The sequence below is a fragment of the Macaca thibetana genome, chromosome 15 (genome assembly GCF_024542745.1).
Source record: "Macaca thibetana thibetana isolate TM-01 chromosome 15, ASM2454274v1, whole genome shotgun sequence".
Classification (NCBI taxonomy): domain Eukaryota; kingdom Metazoa; phylum Chordata; class Mammalia; order Primates; family Cercopithecidae; genus Macaca; species Macaca thibetana.
This window is the reverse complement of record NC_065592.1, coordinates 71,904,054-71,926,466: the sequence shown is the minus strand read 5'-3', so window position 1 is coordinate 71,926,466 and position 22,413 is coordinate 71,904,054. Positions and strand designations below refer to the sequence as shown.

Sequence of the window (22,413 nt, the reverse complement as noted above, 5' to 3'; positions counted from 1 at the left end):
GACCCATATTAGCACTCCTGTCTTCTTTGATGTTTGTTTGTTTTTAGCTAGTTCAAGTTTAAATTCCGTTATTGTCAATGTAAATGCCGCTGGGCATTTAAGACGTGGTTTAGAAACACTAGAGAAATTTTTTAAACTGCTGGTAGCTTATTATTGAGGGGTAAAAGAATCAATTTAATGAGTTACAATCAGAAACATCTTTAAAAAAAAAAACAGAATAGCATAGAATTGGCATCCCATATCGGGAGGGTGTGGAATTCAACCCCTGTCTTACACTATACCCAAAAATAAATTTCAGGTGGATTAAAGACTTAAATGTGAAAATTAACACTATACAACATTTAGAAAAGACTACAGCATATCTTTGAATCTGGAGGGTAGAAAGCAGTTCTTAAACAAGACACAAAAAGAACCATATGGAAATGATAGATAAATTCCACCATACCTTCTAATACACTATACAATACTATACAGCTTACTTTCATTGTGTTTATTATTTATTTGCTTGCTTTTTTTTTTTTTTTTTTTTTTTGAGACAGGGTCTCACTGGGTCACTCAGGCTGAACTGCAATGGTGCCATCATCACTCATGGCAGCCTCAAACTCTTGGGCTCACCCAATCCTCCCGCCTTGGCCTCCTGAATAGCTGGGACCATAGGCACGTGCCAGCACGCCTAATTTTTTTTTTATTTTTTGTAGAGACAGGATCTCACTACATCGCCCAGACTGGTCTCCAACTCCTGACCTGAAGTGATCCTTCTGCCTCTGCCTTCCAATGCATTAGGATTACAGGTGTGAGCCACTGCACTTGGCTTCATTTCTAAAAAACAAAATAAATTTATTACTTATCATACATTGTCTTTCTTGTCCAATAAAGTGTTAGCCTCAGGAGAGTAGGGAATCTTGTCTGTTTTTTGTTTTATTTTGTGTTTTTGAGACGGAGTCTCGCTCGGTTGTCCAGGCTGGAGTGCAGGGTGTGATCTTAGCTCACTGTAACCGCTGCCTCCCAGGTTCAAGCAATTCTCCTGCCTCAGCCTCCCGAGTAGCTGGGACAACAGGTGCCTGCATCTGTTTTATTCACAGATACATCTACAATGCTCTGTACATAATAGATGATCAATTAATACTTGTTAAGCATGTATGAATATCTAAGCATACTTTAGTCACAAGAGAAAACATATTTTTTAGTGTGGATTGAGGTTAAAAGGTTGCAAAATATTACAATGGATACCTACAATTTGTATATTTGGTTAGTACGTAGGGAAAGGGAAAAAAAGGGGGTAGTAGCAAAATAGAAATGTTGTACTTTATTCTATAGACCTACACTATCCAAAGCTATTTAAATTAATTTAAAATTAAAAGCAAAAATTCAGTCCCTCCGTCTCACTATCCACATTTAAAGTACTCAGTCCAGCTACTATACTGGACAAAACAGAAGATACAGAATGCTTTTTTTATTGAGGAAAGTGCTAGTGGGCAGTGCTGCTATAGCCAATAAAAGACTCACACCATATTTGAAGCTGGCGAATATTGAGATTACATCAGGGTTTTTAAGGCAACTGGCATCTATGGAGAGAGTGAACTAAAGGCAGAAGAAAGTAGAATCCTCAAAGAGGCCAATTACATGGAAATTAAAATGGTAAACATGAGAAAGAGTGACAAAGAATGTAGAAAGAATAGAATGCAGAGGAGAAGACAATCTTTTTTTTCTTTTTTCTTTTTCTTTTTGAGATGGAGTCTCACTCTGTTGCTCAGGCTGGAGTACAGTGGCGTGATCTCGGCTCACTGCAACCTCCACCTCCCGGGTTCAAGCGATTCTCCTGCCTCAGTCTCCTGAGTAGCCAGGATTACAGGCACGCACCATCATGCCCAGCTAATTTTTGTATTTTTAGTAGAGACACGGTTTCACCACGTTGGTCAGGCTGGTCTCAAACTCCTGACCTCGTGATCTGTCTGCCTTGGCCTCCCAAAGTGCTGGGATTACAGGCGTGAGCCACTGCACCGCCCAGCCTTCTTCTTTTTTTTTTTTCTTTTATTTTGAGACAGAGTCCTGCTCTGTCTCCCAGCCTATAGTTCAATAGGGCCATCTCGGCTCACTGCAACCTCTGTCTCCCAGGTTCAAGCGATTCTGGAGGAGAGAAATTTAAAGGAATTTCAGAGTTACATCATCAGGGTTTGTGGACTGAACATGAGATTTGAGGGGAAAGAAAGGAATGTGAGATGACTGAGGATGCTGACTGGCTAACTAGGTGACTGGTGAAGAGAAGTCATTTTCAGTGGATGGATACTAGACAGGCTAAAAGCTCTTTTGACCCAGGTGTTTTAACTTAGGGAACATTTCAAAATGATCAAGTCAAAATGCAGGAAAAAAATGTGTTTTAAGGCCAGGGAATGCCTGCAATGGACAGCCAGACCTTCATCCCTTCCCTGACACAAGTCTCAGATAAAAGGTAGAATGAAGGTCAGGGACTGAGTAGGTAATGAAGCAAGAAATATGTGAGAATTATGACGGAATGTGTGAAATTATCTGTCACAATCATTTCTTAAGGGTGGAAACAAAGCTGAAATAGTTCGTTTTTAGACAACATCAAAATGACCTCGTCGAGTAACTATCAATATAGCATGTATATGCAGAGGGTAGATTGAGGGGAATGCATTTGGCCTTGGACACATGAATTTGAAGTACTTATGACTCCACTTGGTAAATTGTCTCCAGTCACCTATTGTACTACAGAGATTGTTACTTTGATTCTAAAAGTAAGAAGATGTCTCCACAAATTGGATGCCACAAAATGAAATTGAAAGTCATGCATAGGGGAAATGAGTTCCAGAACATACGCATTAAAAATGACAATAAATGCAGTCACTTTCTAGATTCTAGTTTATACTGAACCAAGGTCAGTGGCTTATGGAAATACTAATGGCTACCTTAGCTGTCCTTTTCTAATGGGCGGCAGAAGCATTTATAATGGAGGTGAGCATTCAGTTCCATTTCTGAGGAAGACAATGAGGAAGTATCAGTGCTGAAGACTGAAATCTAGCTTTTGGACTACTGACTTAAATTCTTTGGATTTTACTCAAATCTGCCCCAGCTGAGAAGAGGGGCGTGTTACAGCCTTTCCATTGTTGTTTAATCCTTTAAAAAATGAAATTATAGATCTTGAAGATATATTTAAGCACACATTTTGTGAGCAATTAAATTTAACCATTGATAAAAGGAGGCGCAAAATCCTCTGCTACAGGTAGAGACCTCTAGTCTTTGCTCATAAAGGACACACTTTCCTTTTCTGCCCCCTCTTTTTTCCTTTTCTCCATTTCTCTCCCTCTTTTTTCTTTCCTCTTATTAACGCTAAAAAGTAATATGATTTTTTAATCAACCCCCACAGGTAGAGCCATTTCACATTTACAAAATGTTCTCACATCCATCATTTAAGATATTTACATTTCAAGGGATCAGTAGGAAAAGTGGTACAATGCCCCTGCTGTCAATGAGAAAACTCAAGCTCAAGAAGCTGGCAACCTATGTAAGGACCTGTGGTGCTTTAGTGGCAAACAGATGACTCCTACCTGGGTAGCCAGCCTCCTGCCTGGCCCTCAATTATCCCTGCTTCCAACCATGCACATATTGTCTGTAGCCCTGTCATTGTAACAGGGTTACTGCATACCATACGATGATGGTATGTTACTTCTACAATTAGGTTATCAGCAGCTTCTATCTTTGGCTCTTATTCTCTCTTTCTTTGATCACTCATTGTGGAATAAGCCAGCTACCATGTGAGCAGTCCAATGGTGGAACTCAACTGATAAGGAATTGAAGGTTCCTTGGTCTAAAATGGAAACAGGAATGCTGGTCAACACACTTCCATCTTGGAAAAAGATCCTCCAGCCCCAGTCAAACCTTCAGATGACTACAGACCCATCTAACATTCTGATTGCAGCTTCATGAGAGACTGAGCCAGAACCACACAGATTCCTGACCCTCGGAAACTGTGAGATAATAAGTATACACTGTTGTAAGCTGCCAGATTTGGGATAATTTGTCATAAAGCAATAAATATGACACCTCTCACTCTGAGTCCAGTGCTCTTCCTACTCTACACAGTTACACCTGCATTCAGAACAGTTTTGTTTGCAGAGGTTTGCCAAATAACCACAATATTCTGTTAGACATCATTTTTAAAAAGACAGACAAGATTGACAACATTTGTGCATGTAATTTAAAATAATGCAGGTGCTTTATTTGGATATTAGAACAGGAAAAAAAAAAAAAAAAAACCTATACTGAAAGTGTGCTATAGATACACTACGTATCTAGGTTTGTATTTTTGAATTCATTTATAAATCCATAACCACCTGTCTAAAATCAGTATCAAAATTGAAGACTATCAGAGGAAGAGGTCTGACTGGATTCACTTTTACCCAAAGGAGAATTACCACAAGCTGAAGAAGTTCCTCAATTCCCTGCAGCACAGCTGTGATATTAATATAGAGTACTAGGAAACTAAAGAAACGTCTTACTTGACTGCAGTTGTCACATTATCATGCATTACAGTGCAGCAGCCTGAATCAAAGAGATATGCAAAATTCACCAAGGACAGCAGCAATGCATTTTTCCCCCCTGTATTTGTGGAAAGACATCAGGAAAAGGAAGGCAAGTATGAATGCAAAAACATCTGCTCCCTAAACTCATTTAAAAAATATCACTGCAAAAAATAAATGTGAATCATCTATAGTGTATAGCAGATGGAAGTGCAATATGTTTAACTTAAGGCAAAAAGGGGATGCAACTGAAGAACCAGAGGGTACGGAAATAAAATAATACTTAAGCCCATTTTACATAATGCTGCCCATTAGGTTACACTCTGGTAAAATGTGTAGAAAATCATCTTTTATCTATATCACACTACTTTGAAAGAATTCCAAATAATTACAGTAGACTCTCTAGTGGCATTTACAATCACACTCTCTAGTGACATTTACATTCACAGAAGCCAATTTTCTTTTTTTAGACAGGGTCTCATTATGGTACCAAGGCTGGACTTGAACTCCTGGGCTCAGGTGATCCTCCTGCCTTAGCCTCCCAAGTAGCAGGAGCTACAGGCATGTGTCATGGCCCCCAGCAGAAGTCAAATTTGAGGGCAGCAACGTAACCCTAAAATGAGAAATAAATTACAGAGTTGTCTTGGTTTCAAAGCGATTTTAACTTCACTGACTTGCCTTAGAGGAACTTAACAAGAAAGAGCAAACCGAGGAACAAGTTATTTTAGATAACTGCAGCAACAATGCAATGACTCAGGATTTGGGGAAAAATTACATATGAACTTATGATCATGAAAAAAAAATCATCAAATAGTCTGAATGCCTTTGGATAAATGGTCAATGACAGTATACAAAGGAACATAAGTCAATTTTTTGTACTGCTGATTAATTATTTGGAACCCAATTTTAAAACAAAGCTGTTTATCTTCTTGGCATGCACTTACGTTTCGTGAATTCATAACATCTCTTAGCCTCAAAAATGGAAACTTTTCAAATCTTCAGCATTCATTTAAAGGTTTCATTTTAATTTATTGGGCACTACCAAAATGGGAAAACATTAGTATCATCCATCCCTATGTTTATTTTATATGAAGAAAAAAAAATTTTTTTGAGATGAGTCTCACTCTGTCACCCAGGCTGGAGTGCAATGGCACAATCTCGGCTCATTGCAACCTCCGCCTCCCAGGTTCAAACAATTCTCCTGCCTCAGCCTCCTGAGTAGCTGGGATCACAGGCACCTACTACCACTCCCAGCTTTTTCTATTTTTAGTAGAGACAGGGTTTCACTATGTTGGCCAGGCTGATCTCGAACTCCTGACCTCAGGCGATTCGCCCACCTTGGCCTCCCAAAGTGGTGGGATTACAAGTGTGACCCAGCACGCCCAGCCAATGAAAAAATGAAATAGCCTACTTAGGCATTACACAACAGAAAGTATGATGGATTTTTAATTTCACACACTGGATACCACCACCAATACCAGGGTCACTGGACTGATAGATGAAAACTTCTGGGTTGTGGAGACGTGGAGACGGAGTAACAGCAATCAATGTATCATTTAACAGTATCTCAGTAATATTTTAATCATAGCCCATATAAGAATAGATTGCAACGTCCTTTTAGGACAGTCCAAAAATTGTAGAGTTAGAAAATTACTACAAAGTCTCATTTATGAAGAGGAAATGCATAAAATTCTAAAGTCAAAGTTATCTAAAGCAATCTATGCTACTATTCACTATGTAACATATAAGATCTAGAGGAGGTTATTTGCTAATGTACTCTCATTTTGAATAATAAGCTCAAACAAAACGCATAAAAGTATGCACCAAGTCGCATGTTTAAAAAAAATAAATAAAAGGCCCTTTTTACCTTGTATAGTTACATTACAGAGCAAAGTTCTTTTGACTTCAGTGAGAAAACATTTCTGAAGAAATTAAGTGCCAAATGATAAAACATGATGACCACAAAGGCAGGTTTAGGTTTATAATAAAAACATATCAAGTTAAGCCTTTCCAAATAATCTATGCATACTGTCGGTAGCCAAAGCAGAAAATGCCATAGGCCAACAGATGTTTAGGAATATATATGTTTATCTATATCTGTATGTTTAAAAACTTACAGATGAAGGGATAGAGATGAACTGCCCTGATTCTTAATTGCCAAGTTTTAAGTACATTTTCATTATATTGGAATCTAATATTTCAAATTTCCTTGGGGGGGTTAAATATTTAAATATATAAAACTGAACAGTATTCTCTAATAGGGGCTAGTGGAAGCCTGTGAAACATTTGACCTTCGCCATTAATACAAAATGTTCTTCAGTGGGCTGACATTGGGATGTAAGAACAGTCCCACTAAATTACGTTTATCAGCAGCTTAGAGTAAGTGAGTATTGCACAGCCTACGATACTTATCAGTCATCAGAGTACTTGTGACTATCAAGTAGAAATATGGAATTTAACTGTCTCTCTCCTCCCAGTATTTAATTTCTTAAAAACTCTGCAGTTATCTATGGCTTTTTGATTTGGATGACAGTAACTTAAAAGCCATAACTTATCACATCAAATCATCACGTGCCTGATAATCATGGCTTTGAAAATGAGTACAATTTCTATTTTATTCATGTAATAGATTTATGTAGGAGACCAAACACAGAAGCTGTGATCTTCTGGTTGAGAAATTCAAATTTCCTTAATCCAGAATTATGCCAAGTGCCCATATTTATTTTCTAGAAAATAAAGGATAACAAACACTTTCATTGGTAAACTCAAACATCGCTGGAACTTGAAAGAGCTTTCTAAATAATTAAATATAAAATTCAATTCAAATTACATTCAGAGTATTTTCTGTGTTAAAATTTTTGGGTTTTTTTTTTAGTTTACGGAATTGAATAACCCAAGTAAAATATTTCTGTAATCTCTTAGCTACTATAATGTTAGATTAATTGGAACAGTCCATTCCCCAACCATTTGGGATAAACTGAAAATTGCCGTAACGTGATACGCCTTACTATTAGTATATACTCAAGAGACTTAGAGCACACAAGATTTGATCATGTTATAAAATAAATTCAAGCTACAGTGTTACAGTTCTTTTTGAATTTGTCTAGCAGGCTTTCTAGTTTTTGCCAGAAAGCCCCCCACCCAATGAAAAATAAATAAAATAAAGTAAAATCAAGCTACAAATGAACGTAAATCCTCATAAGATTGTCTTATGGTTAAGAGATTTACTCCCAGTTCTTCTCACCATAACCATAATGTACAATAATACGAAAAGCTCATTTAAAGTCATGAATTCCAAACTCTTCCACCATCAATTCATTTTCCAAAGCTATCAAATAAATACATTGCTTAACTTTGATTTGTTTATTCGGTGCCAACACACAGAATCTTGATGATATGCAAAAAGGATGGCTAAGCTATATATGATGCAGTTAGGAAAAGTCCTTTCTGCACCATCACACACTATGAAGATTGCCTCGTCCTTGAGATCCCTTACCACAGGGTTCTATCTTGCTTATCAAACATCCCACTACCCAGCAAAATCTCTCTGAAACTATCTCAAACACTACCATATCTGTGAAGCTCTATCTCATCCACCAACTACATGTGATTTTCCTCTCACTGACCTCACAAGAAGCAAAAGCTGAACCATTTATCCCACTATGCTTTCTATTGAAGATATTTGCATATTTGTCTTTGGCTCTCTGTTGGACTCCGAGGTCCTCGAGAGTAGAGAATGTGTCTTCTCATATTTATATTTATTCACTTTAGTGTCTAGAACAGTACAGACTCTCAGAAAATAAATCTAGCAGAATCTTTTTTTTTTCTTCCATTTTTAGAGAGTCTTGATATGTCACCCAAGCTCTCTGCAGCCTCGAAGTCCTGGACTCAAGCAATCCTTTGACCTGAACCTTAACAGAATCTATCTTACAAGACAAATGGCAACTTGACTCAAAGCTCCAAGTCTCATGCTGGTCTTACATGGAATTCTACCCTTTATGCTTTATAGAATGGAATTCTCTCCTTTTTTACTTCATTATATGATAATTAGAATATTTTATGTGACTAAGTATAGATCTATGAATCAAATTTTCATTTTTCTTCTTTGGTGTCTCTTTTCCCAATCAAATCTTAATACATTAGAATTTTAAATAAAATAACTAAACAACCTAATCATGTAGGGTAAATCCTAGGATCATTAAGTCCAGTTCTCCAGAAACTCTTTAAGAAATAATCAAGATAAAAAATCACTTGAAAAATTTTTCACGGTTTAAATCATACCAAAGTGCCATCCTACCATTCCCTGTGCCAAGAATGCAGATAATACTGTTTTCAAACAGGGATTATTTAGAGAATGGAAAACCAAACAATTCTGGGTTTGCTGGCCTAAGCATAGTAAATCAGCAGAGAAGTTCTGATATTTACTAACAGGAAAAAGATTATAAATGGAAGATGTTTAAATCTAGCAAAATCATTCTGAATCATCTTTAATAAAGAATAGCTTCCTGTTGCATTCAAAAGCTAGCATAGCATATCATCTAAAAGCTGTGACTTTTTTACTCATCCATTCATTTAACAAATGTTTATTAAGCACCTACTCTATGTTAAGTGTTGATCATGGGAGTTGTAATTCTGCAGTTCATACAAGAAAGCTGTGCTTTCTTAAAGTTTACAGGTAGTTAAATACATTTAATCTGCAATACTGGCTCCTACTAGTGCTTCGGTGATCATATATAATAAATACAGTTATTTTAGTCACAGACTTCTCATTGATATAAATTTACAATGAACTATAAGTCAAAGTATCTAGGTCCTAGTCTCATTTCTGTAGTTCTGTAGTTTACTTCTCACAGAAGTCACAACAACAACTCAGAGCCTCGCTTTCACATGTACAGCTTGAATGCGTAAGTCCAGCCTGCTTTCCTTACAGGGTTATTACGAGGATTAATAAAAAGATCCAATAAAGTGAAAATGCACTGGGCATATTTTTAGATACTATATTAATTTCACATGCATTGCTTTATTTAATAGTAATTATAGTCCTATGGTACTATAATAAAATACTCCTTATCTACATGTCAGAGTCCACAGTTATCTGTAAGAAACATCTCTTTCAAATTTGTCTGTTTTAAAATAAATGCACGTATTTATTTACACAGATAATTATCACCAGTATTCTGGTAGCAATCACGTCCCAGTTCATTGTCCTTAAAGGTTTCCTCAAGGAACCCTAGGTGCAGATAATGCTAGAAAGTGTTTCGGTTTTGTTGTAGTTGGTATAAGAATGAATTCCTGGAGGCAGCTCAGAATTCATTAAAGAGAACTGCCTCAGGGTGACCCCTGAGGTTCTTTAAAGTTTCCCTGCTGGAAGAGACCTGGAATTATCCAGTTTGGAAGATATAAGTACTAAATACATCAGCGTAATACAAAAGAAAAGAAAAGGAATGCATTTGGTTGACAGGAAGTAGGGGAGAGAAAGTGTTACCTTGCAGACTCCTAGCATCTGTAATGTTAGCAAAGAAGTTTGTTATTTCTTTCCAGAAATCAAGCTCAAAGTCTTAGCAACCAACTGAAAACTCCAGCTGCCCTCTCAACTTCTGCCTTCCTTAATAAAGATGGTATAGCAGATGTAGCCAGCTTCAATTAACTTTTATGAAAAGAATTATTCTTTTATGTTTAGATACATTCTGTAATGAATGTCTGTCACTCTTATTTACTCTACCAATTCTCCAGAGAAATCCTCCTTCCTTAATTACACTTTTAATGTTTTGATCCCCCAACCCTCACACACACTTTTTTTTTTTTTTTTTTTTTTTTTTAAAGTTGGTATGTGACCTCAGTCAATCCAGGGCAGATTTTCCCAGACACAAAATAATTTTTGTTTTCAAGCAATATCAGTAAGATTCTGTTAGAAATAATAAATATAGTGCTGTCACTGTAATTTTTTAATGAGGATAAACATTCATATCCATCAGTTACACAAAGTATACAAGCACAGGACGGCACTACCATTATTTTTCAAGGACACAAAGGTGTGATAAATAGTAATCATCACTTCATCATTTCCCTGCCTTCCACATATAAGTACATGCGAATGTATGTGTGCATGCATCATGCCTTTCTGATGACTGCTCAACACCAAAATTTTAATGACTTTTTTTTGGCTCCTTTTTTTAATGTATGTATATTTTTAAAAAACTGATTCTATTTGACATCATGGCAGCCATTCTGTCAGAGGCATGTGAGCCAGAGCAACTCCATCTTGAATGGGCTAAAATGGATAAAATGAGGCTGAGACCTACTGGGCTAAATTCCCAGACAGTTAAGGCATTCTAAGTCACAGGATGAGATAGGAGGTCTGCACAAGATACAGGTCATAAAGACCTTGCTGATAAAACAGCTTGCAGTAGAGAAGCCAGCAAAATCCCACCAAAACCAAGATGGCCACAAGAGTGACTTCTGGTCATCCTCACTGCTACACTCCCACCAGCACTATGACAGTTTCCAAATACCATGGCAATGTCAGGAAGTTACCCTAGATGGTCTAAAAGGGGGAGGCATGAATAATCCACCCCTTGTTTAGCATATCATCAAGAAATAACCATAAAAATGGGCAATCAGCTGCCCTTGGGGCTGCTCTGTCTATGGAGTAGCCATTCTTTTATTTCTTCACTTGCCTAATAAACTTGTTTTCACTTTACTCTATGGACTTGTCCTGAATTCTTTCTTGCAGGAGATCCAAGAACCCTCTCATGGGGTCTGGATTGGGACCTCTTTCCTGTAACAATTCCATTTTTTCTCTGAAATGGTCAAAGATATTTCTCAGAAAATAATATTAGTAAAAACTGTATGAATGATATTATAAATATATGAGCTGGGAATTCTAGGCAGGCAGTTCTGGATTTGAACATCAATGCTGTAGGGCTATGACACAAATACTTAGTCTCTCTGAGCCTTAGTTTCTTCATCTAAAAAGTGGGTTTATTTTTGCAAGGAATAATATATGCAAAAACTAACACCTAGCTTTCAGACGTATAATTTGCTCCTTTCCCAATTTCTCTCTTGTTGGAGACACAAGATCATGAAGATGGCAGTTCAGGAACGAACTTTCCAAAGGGTCACAAAAGTCAGGATAAACTCAGAAATAAAAATGCACTGGCAGTTATTATTGACTCACATAGTAATTATGGTCCTCAAATCTTGCTATAGTTAATAAACTTCCCTTTGTCTCATATTGATCATTTTGGCATCATCTCATGGAATTAAAAGTGGAGCTTAGGTATTTGTTTCACTGATCTTTAGGAAAAATGTGAGTCATTCGGAACACATTTTAATGATTTTGATGATAATGTGAAGTAAGGGTTGCCCATTAAACCTGGCCGGGTGCAGTGGCTCATGCCCGTAATCCCAACAATCTGGGAGGCTGAGGTGGGCGGACCACCTGAGGTTGGGAGTTCGAGACCAGCCTGACCAACATGGAGAAATCCCGTCTCTACTAAAAGTACAAAATTAGCCAGGCATGGTGACACATGCCTGTAATCCCAGCTCCTCAGGAGGCTGAGCCAGGAGAATCACTTGAGCCTGGGAAGCAGAGGTTGCAGTGAGCAGAGATGGACCCACTGCACTCCAGCCTGGGCGACAGAGCAAGACTGTCTCAATTTAAAATAAATAAATAAATAAATAAATAAATAAATAATTTTTTTAAAAGCATGGGGGGCTGTTACCCATTAAACCTGGCTCCTAGGTTACTTCTTTCACTGTGTGTCATGTGCCCTGACCTCTCTTTAGTCTCAATGTTAACCCTCAATGGTATTACCACAGTTCTTTGCATACTGTAGAAACTGAAAAGCAGTTTTTAAAAAAGAAAGGAAGAGAAGGGGAGGAGATGGGAGAGGAGAGAAATGTGAACTGAGATAATTCCCACTTACTTTACCTCTCAATGAGATAAGGGTAAAGATTTTGAAAATCCTAAAATATTATTTATTATCGCCAATCTGAAACTTTTATAGCATCACATAACTGGAGTCAGACTGCATCAATGATTAAATTACTTTCTTAATATACTCTTTAAATTTAGGCTCTTTCAGAGCCCTGCTCGTTCCATTCACCCATAGTCACAGATTCATAAACTCTAACTAGAAAAAGAAATACAGGGATTATCTCAGTAATGCTTCCCCACACCCTATTATAGATGCATCCATTAAAGTGAATTGGTGAAAGGTTTTTCGGTACAAGTCTGAGTGTAGAAAACAGTACAGAAATCTCTACTTCAGATACTATGTGTCACAGGGATCCTGAGGTTGCTTCCCTGACTCTCACGCCATTAATAGGCTTCATAAGCTATCCAGCCACACCTAAATGCCCTCAAGTAGAACATTCACAATCGCCTTCCTTAATGACACTCCCTGCCCCAAAGGCAAAGAAAGGAATCACAAAAGAAAGTGAAAGGAGATGCACAAATAAACTGATGAGTAATTGCAAAGCCTGTGCCTAAGGGAAATCAGGATTTTCCTGAAAACTGGCCACACTCAGCCTGCAGGAAGTTCTCAAAAGTGGTAATATCTCCAGTTACAAATTCTAGTTCCTTCCTTCTAGGTCAATTTGCAGATCCTAAGGCCATATGTTTTTATTCAGAAAAGGCCCTGGCAAGCCACAACTAACATTCAGGAGATATGTGGTCTTGGAGAAATTGCTTAAATTCTTTCAATTGCCTCATCTTGAAAGTGGAGATAGGCTAGGAGTGGTGGCTTAAACCTGTAATCTCAGTGCTTTGGGAGGCCAAGGTGGGAAGACAGCTTGAGCTCAGGAGTTCCAGAGCAGCCTGGGCAATATAGCAAGATCACATCTCTACAAAAAATTTGAAAATTAGCTGAATGTGGTGGCACACACCTATAGTCTCAGCTACTTGGGAGGCTGAGGTAGGAGGATTACTTGAACCCAGGAGTCTGAAGTTATAGGGAGCCATGACAGCACCACTGCATTCTGGCCTGGGCAACAGAGCAAGACCTCAGCTCTAAAATTAAATAAATAAAATGGACTTAATAATTACATTTACCTCCTAGGGCAGTTAAAAGAACTACACAAGGCTGGGCATGGTGGCTCATGCCTGTAATCTCAGCACTTTGAGAGGCCGAGGTGGGCAGATCACGAGGTCAGGAGATCAAGACCATCCTGGCTAACACCGTGAAACCGCGTCTCTACTAACAATACAAAAAAATTAGCTGGGCGTGGTGGCAGGCACCTGTAGTCCCAGCCACTCGGGAGGCTGAGGCAGAAGAATGGTGCGAACCCGGGAGGCAGAGTTTGCAGTGAGTGGAGACAGTGCCACCGCACTCCAGCCTGGGCAACAGAGTGAGACTGTCTTAAAAAAAGGAAAGAAAGAAAGAAAAAAAAAAGGAACTACGCAAGATAACAGATGTAAAGCAATTGACATACAGTCATCTTACAGCCAATGTTAGTTATTATTTTTATTTATGAATGAGTACACACGTCTGAAAGTGTTTCTGAAGAAAAGTCCCCTTTTCTCTCTGATCTGAACAAACGTACACCTTAGATAATATGAATAATAATGTATACCATAATTATTAGGCTTCCCTATAATGTAATTACCTGAGGGAATAAATAGCTATGATTACTAAAATCAATGGAATTAGTTTTGCCAATGAGAAAATCAAACTCAGTTGGAAGTTCTTTGACACTCCCTTTAGTAACCTACTCTTTCCAGATCCTTTTAGCAATGATATCTTTTAGCATTATTATCTCGAACCTTTGAGTTCTTTATACTTGTATTTATATTATAAAAATTACAATGCCTGAGCAACACAGTGAAACCCCAGCTCTACAAAAAATTAAAAAATTACTCGGGCATGGTGGCACATGCCTATAGTCCCGGAGGCTGAAGTGGGAGGACAGCTTGAACCTAAAAGGTGAAGCCTACAGTACTGTGATCGGCTCACTTGTAACCACTGCACTCCAGCCTGGGTGACAGAGTGACACCCCGTCTCAAATTTTAAAAAAAAAGTATGAAATCATGTTTGGTAGTCCTATGCATAATAATACCTTTTTTTTGGCAGAAAAATAAGAAAAAAAAGCCTATTACCAAAAAGTCATGTCCAAAATCTATTTATTGATAAACAATATTCTAAAACTTACACTAAAAGTGTTTGTTCTTTTAATATCCATTACATTTTTTCTTATGTTTGAAGTCCCTCATTTCTCTTTTTTTCCCCCTCAGACGGAGTCTTACTCTGTTGCCCAGGCTGGAGTGTAATGGTGCCATCTTGGCTCACTGCAACCTCCGCCCCCTGGGTTCAAGCAATTCTCCTGCCTCAGCCTCCTTAGTAACTGGGATTAGAGGCTTGCACTACCACGCCTGGCTAATTTTTGTATTTTTACTAGAGACAGGGTTTCGTCATGTTGGTCAGTCTGGTCTCAAACTCCTGAACTCAAGTGATCCACCTGCCTCAGCCTCCCAAAGTGCAGGAATTACAGGCCTGTGCCACTGTGCCCAGTCCCTCATTTCTCTTAATAATACAAATCTATAGTCACTTTAAAACAAACTATCCTTACTTATATTGGCCAGGCACAGTGGCTCACACCTGCAATCCCAGCATTTTGGGAGCCCAGAGCAGGAGGATCACTAGAACCCACAAGTTTGAGACCAGCCTGGGCAACATAAGAAGACTCCATCTCTACAAAAAAATAAAAAATAAAACTAGCCAGGCATGGTGGTGCATGCCTGTGGTCCCAGTTACTTGGGAGGCTGGGATGGGAAGATTGCAGGGCCCTCGAGGTCAAGGTTGCAGCGAGCTGTGATCATGCCAATGCACTGCAGTCCCGTGTGACAGAGAGACACTCTGTCTCCAAAAAACAAACACACCCCCTTCTGTCCCCACCTTCCCCCGCCAAAAAAAACTATCCTAACTGGAGAAACGTGTGGCATGAACTTTTTCTTACAGAATACTCTAAAACTCTTACTTCTTTCTAGTTCCACAGACCTTGATGAGTGGCCACCTTTTAGTGCACTGGATGGAGAAATAAGAGTAACTGCGACATGATCCCTAGCCACAGGACTTTAGCGCAAAGTCCGGGAGAGAAGACAGGTACATCCATAAAAATAGCTTGTGTTGACTAATGTGATGTTTTAACACCTTCCAGATCTCATAACATCCTGGGCTTTCTATATTTGAAAGAGAATCCTGGTGACTGTACTCAATTAGAAAGCTTTTTCTGTTTCTGCTGTAACAGAGGAAGAAGAAGGGGAGGCTCAGAAGGGATTACAGCACACTGTTGGTAGAAACTTCCATGGAACTTCATTTCATGAGACCTGTGCTTATCAGATCAAAGCCATGGGATCAGAACCTATACCTCACAGACAGTATCTGGAAAAATAAGAAAAATGAAAGAAGAACGAACCAAGATCCCCTTCCTTTTGTGGGCCTAGCCCCACTTAATTTCCTAACAATTCTATGAGGTTGGTATTACCCAAATTACAGTAGGAAAACTAAAGTTCTGAAAATTTCAGGAGCTCAAGTCCACAAAGCAAGTTAGAGCTGCAACTAGAATTCTTGTTTTCCCCACTTGAAAGTTCTGACCAGGTGATCTCTCTCTAAAAACTACATATCCTTGAAGGCAACATTAACATCAGAGTAATCCAATCCCGTCATCAGAAATGAAAATATTATGCACACCATCTTTATACAATAATCATAGTAAGAAAGCCGGTGGCTTGTCAATTTTGGGAAATCATTATAAACCTCAACGGCAATAGAAAAAAACAAACAGAAAAATATAGACAGAATAGGAAAATCTTTTTGATATCAATGATATAATTTACAGCTTACAATTTATTTATTTATTTATTTATTTATTTATTTATTTATTTTTCTGAGATGGAGTTTCACTCTTGTTGCCCAGGCTGGAGCACAATGGAATGATCTCGGCTCACAGCAACCTCCGCCTCCTGGGTTCAAGAAATTCTCCTGCCTCAGCCTCCCGAGTAGCTGGGATTACAGGCAACCACCACCACATCCAGTTAATTTTTTGCATTTTTAGTAGACACGGGGTTTCATCATGTTGGGCAGTCTGATCTCAAACTCCAGACCTCAGGTGATCCACCCACCTCGGCCTCCTAAAGTGCTGGGATTACAGGCATGGAGCCGCCACCCCACCTGGCCAGCTTACGCATTTATTATTTATTTATTTATTTATTTTATTTATTTATTTATTTTGTATTTTTAAGGAGCTAATTTAATGTGCACAACTTAATGTGCACATAAATATCACACTTCCATTTCCCAAGAGTTATAAAATGCTGACATCACCAGTAAATTGATTTCAAAATTCAAACTGCAATCATATAATTTTTTTAAAAAACACAGAACCAATATTCATATGTAATGAACAGATTCAAACCTATCTCTTATCAGAACACTTCCAGAGATGTAAATAGTGCCTGCTACACTCAAACAAAACCATTTTACCCCCTTTTACATTGACTTCTATGAGTCATGTAGCTTTAAAAAGTGTATGCCATTAGATTATCTGTAAATATCCAGCAAGTATTGACAGAGCCTTCCTGAAATTAATTGTATGTTTAAGGCTAGCCAATATTTTAATTTCACACCTTGGTTGGCTTAAGAGTTGACTTGATCACTCTACTGTAACTACCTGAGATTCTGTTCTGATTTTTTAATGTGTTCCATCTGATTAAAGGGGCTTCAATAGAAGACATTTAGAACATATTTTAAAAACCACTTTGCCCAAATTAAGTACTCAAACACACTCCCTCCATTTGGCTGCTGTACTAAGATCTACTATAATGGTGCCAGAAATATATTTGCACTGATATAACTTATTCGATGGAAATAAAAACCTAATTCTGTCATAGGAGTAAGTAGGACGACTAAAATGTAGGAAGACCCAGGAACTGCCTTTGTTCTATCACAATTACAGTGACAAAAATATTTATGTTAAGAGAATAGCTCCTGACACTGAAAGAAGTGGGAAGCAGGCCAAGCACGGTGGCTCACGCCTGTAATGCTAGCACTTTGGGAGGCCCACACATGTGGATTGCCTGAGCTCAGGAGTTCGAGACCAGCCTGGGCAACACAGTGAAACCCTATTTCTAATAAAATACCAAAAAATTACCCAGGCATGGTGGTGTATGCCTGTAATCTCAGTTACTTGTGAGGCTGAGGCAGGAGAATCACTCGAACCCAGGAGACAGAGGTTGCAGTGAGCGGAGATCCTGCCATTGCACTCCGTGACAGACAGAGAAAGACTCCATCTCAACAACAACAACAAAAAAGTGAGAAGTAAGGCTTTAAAAAGATGAAAATAGAAGCTGGGAGTTTTCACAGACTCCAGCTTATTTGGAGATACGAACCACTGCACCTACCTACCCAATCAATACTAATGAACACTATAATCACTATAATCAAACAAAGCAACTACACATTAGGAGAAAATTAAACTATTATTTAGAAAGTTTCACTAGTTTTCTGTGTGGGTAATTTTATTTGTGAATGGTTAAAGAACTTAGAATGGTGGCTTTTTTTTTTTTTTTTTTAAAGGATTTTGCTTTCTTTAATATGGATTTGGTTAGAGCTTACTTCATATCTTAATCATCACCCTTTTATATATAAGTTTATGAAATAAAACCCAAAAAGCCTTTCATGGTTATTCAGAACTTGATTTTACTAACAATTCCAACAAGTGTGGTCTGCTCTTTGCTGAATTTTGTTTCTTATCCACAGTCCTTCCATTTCACCTTAGGGGTGAACCCTTAATAAAATATATAGTGAAGGTAGGCAACAGTGGTATGTATGACAAGACAGGGCAAAATGGGTCTAAAGAGAATCTATATTCCACTGAAAACATTAATTCAGTCTAGTGTATTCACTCTTGTATGTACAGTTCTACATAAGTTAGAAAACTAAATTTCAAGCACTGCTTGGGGACACGTGTGCTCTACAATATGAAAATGCTATATGCATTTTGCACAAGGTTGTGAAAGTCCTCAATTGATTTCCTCCTGCTCTTCATCCTTGGCATCACTTTAAACTCAAAAGTATCATCGTGTTTTGTCTTTTTCTTTCATCAACATCCTGTTCGCACGTCTAACCGATTTAGGATTTAGAAGCACAAATGAGTCAAGGATGCCACCATACAGCTGGAATAGAGGTTTCTTTAGTTAAATGGGAAGTGTGAGAGGTGAACAACAGCAACCACAGTGCTGTTCCCATTTGCTCCCTTCACCACAATCCTACTCTGTGCAGACAGTCTCCAGTGTTTTTCATGGTAAGCACTTTTGGGAAAGCACTAAGCTAACCCCACATTCACTAACTCTAAAATGACTGTAATGAAACTCCAAATACAAAATTTGTGTGCCAGTAGAATTTTAGAGGGCTTTTTTTTTTTTTTTTTTTTTTTGGCTTTCACGGATAAAACCATAAAGAATATGATTTACATATGCAAAACCATAGTACACTACAGTAAAGCCCAGAAACACTCAATAATCCTGGTTAATCCTGGCCCACTGTATTTATGCAAAGCCAATTTGGTAGTGGAAGTAAAGCAGGAGACTCAATACAAAATAACAATCAATCAAAATAATATCTTTTTGATCTTGTAAATTATTAATAAATATTAATAAAACATGAAATGTAGATATGCTCTACACCGATGGTTTTCAAAAGACCACCTGCATTAGATTTAAATGGGATGTTGGTAATAGTTATTCCTAGGACCCAGACTGGACTCAATGAATCAAACTCTCTGGATATGGAGTCTTGAAATACCCATTTTCAAAACGCTCCCCAGATGCTTTATATGCAATTAAGTACCACTGACTGAAGTATGAACAGTGTTTACACTTCCTGATCACAAAGATGAAATAACACTGCGAGATGGAACACACATGCTCAAGCAAATAAAAGTAGCCACTACTCATAGAACAAAAGAATGGAATGGAAGGAAAGTCAGAGACCACTGTCCAGTGAGACTAACCAAGACCAAAGCTTGGTGTTCAAGGTCACCAAGCTAGTTGTTACATCATTTAGACTTGAAAACAGATCTCCTAACTCTGCTCGGTGCCAGTTCCAGCATCCTATACTTCATCTATCTCCACAAAACAAAAGCTTGAAAATACTAGTTGTTAAAATGTCACACTTTAATGTTTTATAATATCTATATATTCAGAGACTGAAACAATACCACCGTTGTATGTTTATAGAGTTCTTTGCCAACAAAAAAAAAAGTGTTCCCAAGTTTCTTATAATCTCTGACATACGGTGTAAGGTAGCGAGGGTAGAAATTGGCATCTGCATCTTACAAGTGGAAAAACAAGATTTCCAGAGATTGACTGACTCCTCCAACGTCTCATAGGCCTAACAGCGGAGCCAATAACCCAATATCCACCATCTTTCCATTTTCCAAGGAAGCTGTCTTCTTTCTATTTACACCTCCCTGAAATCTGTAAAACTCTCAGCTCAACCACTATTTTCCACTTCTTAAAGATTTAGTCCTTAAAGATATCATTATGAAATAGATGTTACTGTCTACAACCAGAGTCTCTGAGCACATACCTCAAAAACTCCAGGTGTTAACTACATCTTATCTCCATGGATTTCTATGATATAGCTGGCAGAAGGTTTATTCTGCGTACAAATCCAGCAGATATAACACTGCTGTTGAGAGCCAGTGTTCATTGTATTATCAGTTTCAGCCTGATAATTTGATATGACGGGTATGAGGCAGAAGCTACAAGTCTCTCCTTCTAAAAACAATAATTGTGAGCCTTTATTCTTCACCAGGAATATCAAGGTCATTGTGTGGATCAAACCTAAAAGGGAGCTTCCATCAACAGATGTCATAAGAGATAAGCACCAATTTGACATGCTCTTGCAGAACGATCACCTGCTATCAGAGAAGTTATGACAGCTGTGTAGTAAGACAATGCAGGCCAATTCATCAGTCCTCTGGGCCCCAAGTGCTCCCCTAACGGATATGACAAACATATGCCTCACTGCCACACACTGGGTGTTTACTACTACAGGGCTGTTTGTATAGCGATCCAACTAATCAATGGTGATAGTCATGTTTTTTGTAATTGATGTAAAGCCAGAATTGCATAACTCTATTGAATGACTCCATCTTTTGCCATAGTATGACAGACTTTGGAAAGAAAAAGGTAGACTATTGCACACACAAAAAATCCTGGGGAGATATAAACAACATGCCCATTTCCTTGGCTTTGAGATGATGTTACCGTTGCCACATAGAGCCTTCTCCCTCCTGCTTGGTTACCTTCTTCAAAGGTTATCCTCCTTTACCTTGGAAAGTCTCAACTCAAACATTACCCTAGATCTCAAGATCCCCTGCTTTTAAAGTCTGTGTGGGTATTTTGAAGGAAGATTCAGACTGCATGGGCATTAGGATGTCCTAAAAAGTTCAGATCACCTCATTTTAAGAATCAGCCACTCTTCAACATCAGCTGACTATTGCTCTAAAGGAACATATTCTGACAGTTATCACGTCTTTAGTGTTTCAAGAGAAGTAGAGATCTGAATTTTTAATTGCCATTCTCCAGGTTTTAAATGTCGGCAACTGTTTGAATTTTGGTTACCCTGAAAGTGGAGCCTGAGATACAAGGACTTCCAAGTATTTTTTTTTTTTTTTTTTCAGAACTAACTCCAAGAATCAGGAGAGAGAAAACTGGGGCAAAGAAAGAATAAAAATCAACCACGGGGTCTTCGTGAGGTCTCAGAGGCTCACAGAATCTTCCCTGTGGATAAGGGAAGGCATGGGCATTTATCCTCCAAGCCCCTTTCCCTTGTTGGTTATGAGTTCTTCTTAGGGGCATTAATTCCACTACACTTTGCAACTGTACCTGCTGAAGTGCTGACTAAGCTTCCTCAGTTTGGGAGAAAGCCCTGAACAGAAAGGAAACAACTGTGCCCCAGGTGGGATGCAGTCAGTATTCAGAGAATCACAGCTGTGAGTGAAATCGAAGGTGACCAAGGGGATCTGACTTAGGGCACAAAAAGCAACTACTCCAGCAACTAATAAAAACTATAAACATAGTGCAGGTCAAACAATTAATGGGCACAGTCTTGATCTCACTCATGGACTCCATCTCCTTTCTGGCTTGAGAGAATCCTTCCCCGACAACTTCCCAGTACCAATCCTTTACAGTGAAGCTCAACATTCTACCACCATGATGCTGGCATCTACACCCCTGAATTTCATCATTTATACTCAAGTCCGCTGACCTCCTAGGCTATGAGCACAAAGAGGAGAGATTCTGCAACCTGTTTATGATCTCCGGCACCTGGGTGAAGGTAGGAGTACAGTAAAAATCTGCCAACTGAATATGTTCATGGAAAAGGTCCATTAGTGTTTGTGGAACTGAATAAATGAATATAATTTTTAACAAAGCTCTATTAGCTACAACCATAACCCAAGCCCAATCAGGAGAAACAGTCCTGAGGTCACTAAGGAATAGAACAATCATCTCAATTCCTGCTCTAAAGAGCCTTATAACTCAAAGACATTAATCACTGACAAAGACAACTTGTTTTCTGAAAGGCTATACTGCCTCAACTATTAAAATTATATATTCTCAACATATGTGCTTTTTCATATTACTGAAAAAGTCTAGAAAAATATCTTTGCCCTCAGAAAAACAACACAGTTGTAATTCAATTTCATCATCTGCTGTTACTGAAACTGGATTTTTCTTACATGCAACCTAGAAATTCACCTTGTTTCCCATGCAAACTCTTCTTGATATTTCCACCTTTTGCTAAGGATCTCAGAGCATTTCCCATCTGAAAGACATCCACTTGGGCGGGGTGAGGCCTGAGTGAAGATC

The 22,413-nt window shown here is 38.3% G+C and overlaps 1 protein-coding gene and 1 non-coding gene across 37 annotated transcripts in view; one reads left to right on the top strand and one right to left on the bottom strand.

Annotated features, from left to right (window-relative positions):
* The window catches only part of PTPRD (protein tyrosine phosphatase receptor type D), a 2,337,809-nt gene that overhangs the window by 481,775 nt on the left and 1,833,621 nt on the right, over positions 1-22,413 (bottom strand). The window lies entirely within an intron of this gene.
* Positions 7,615-7,676, top strand: LOC126938153 (U7 small nuclear RNA). Its single transcript, XR_007719981.1, has one exon. It is a non-coding gene; the product is annotated as a U7 small nuclear RNA (small nuclear RNA).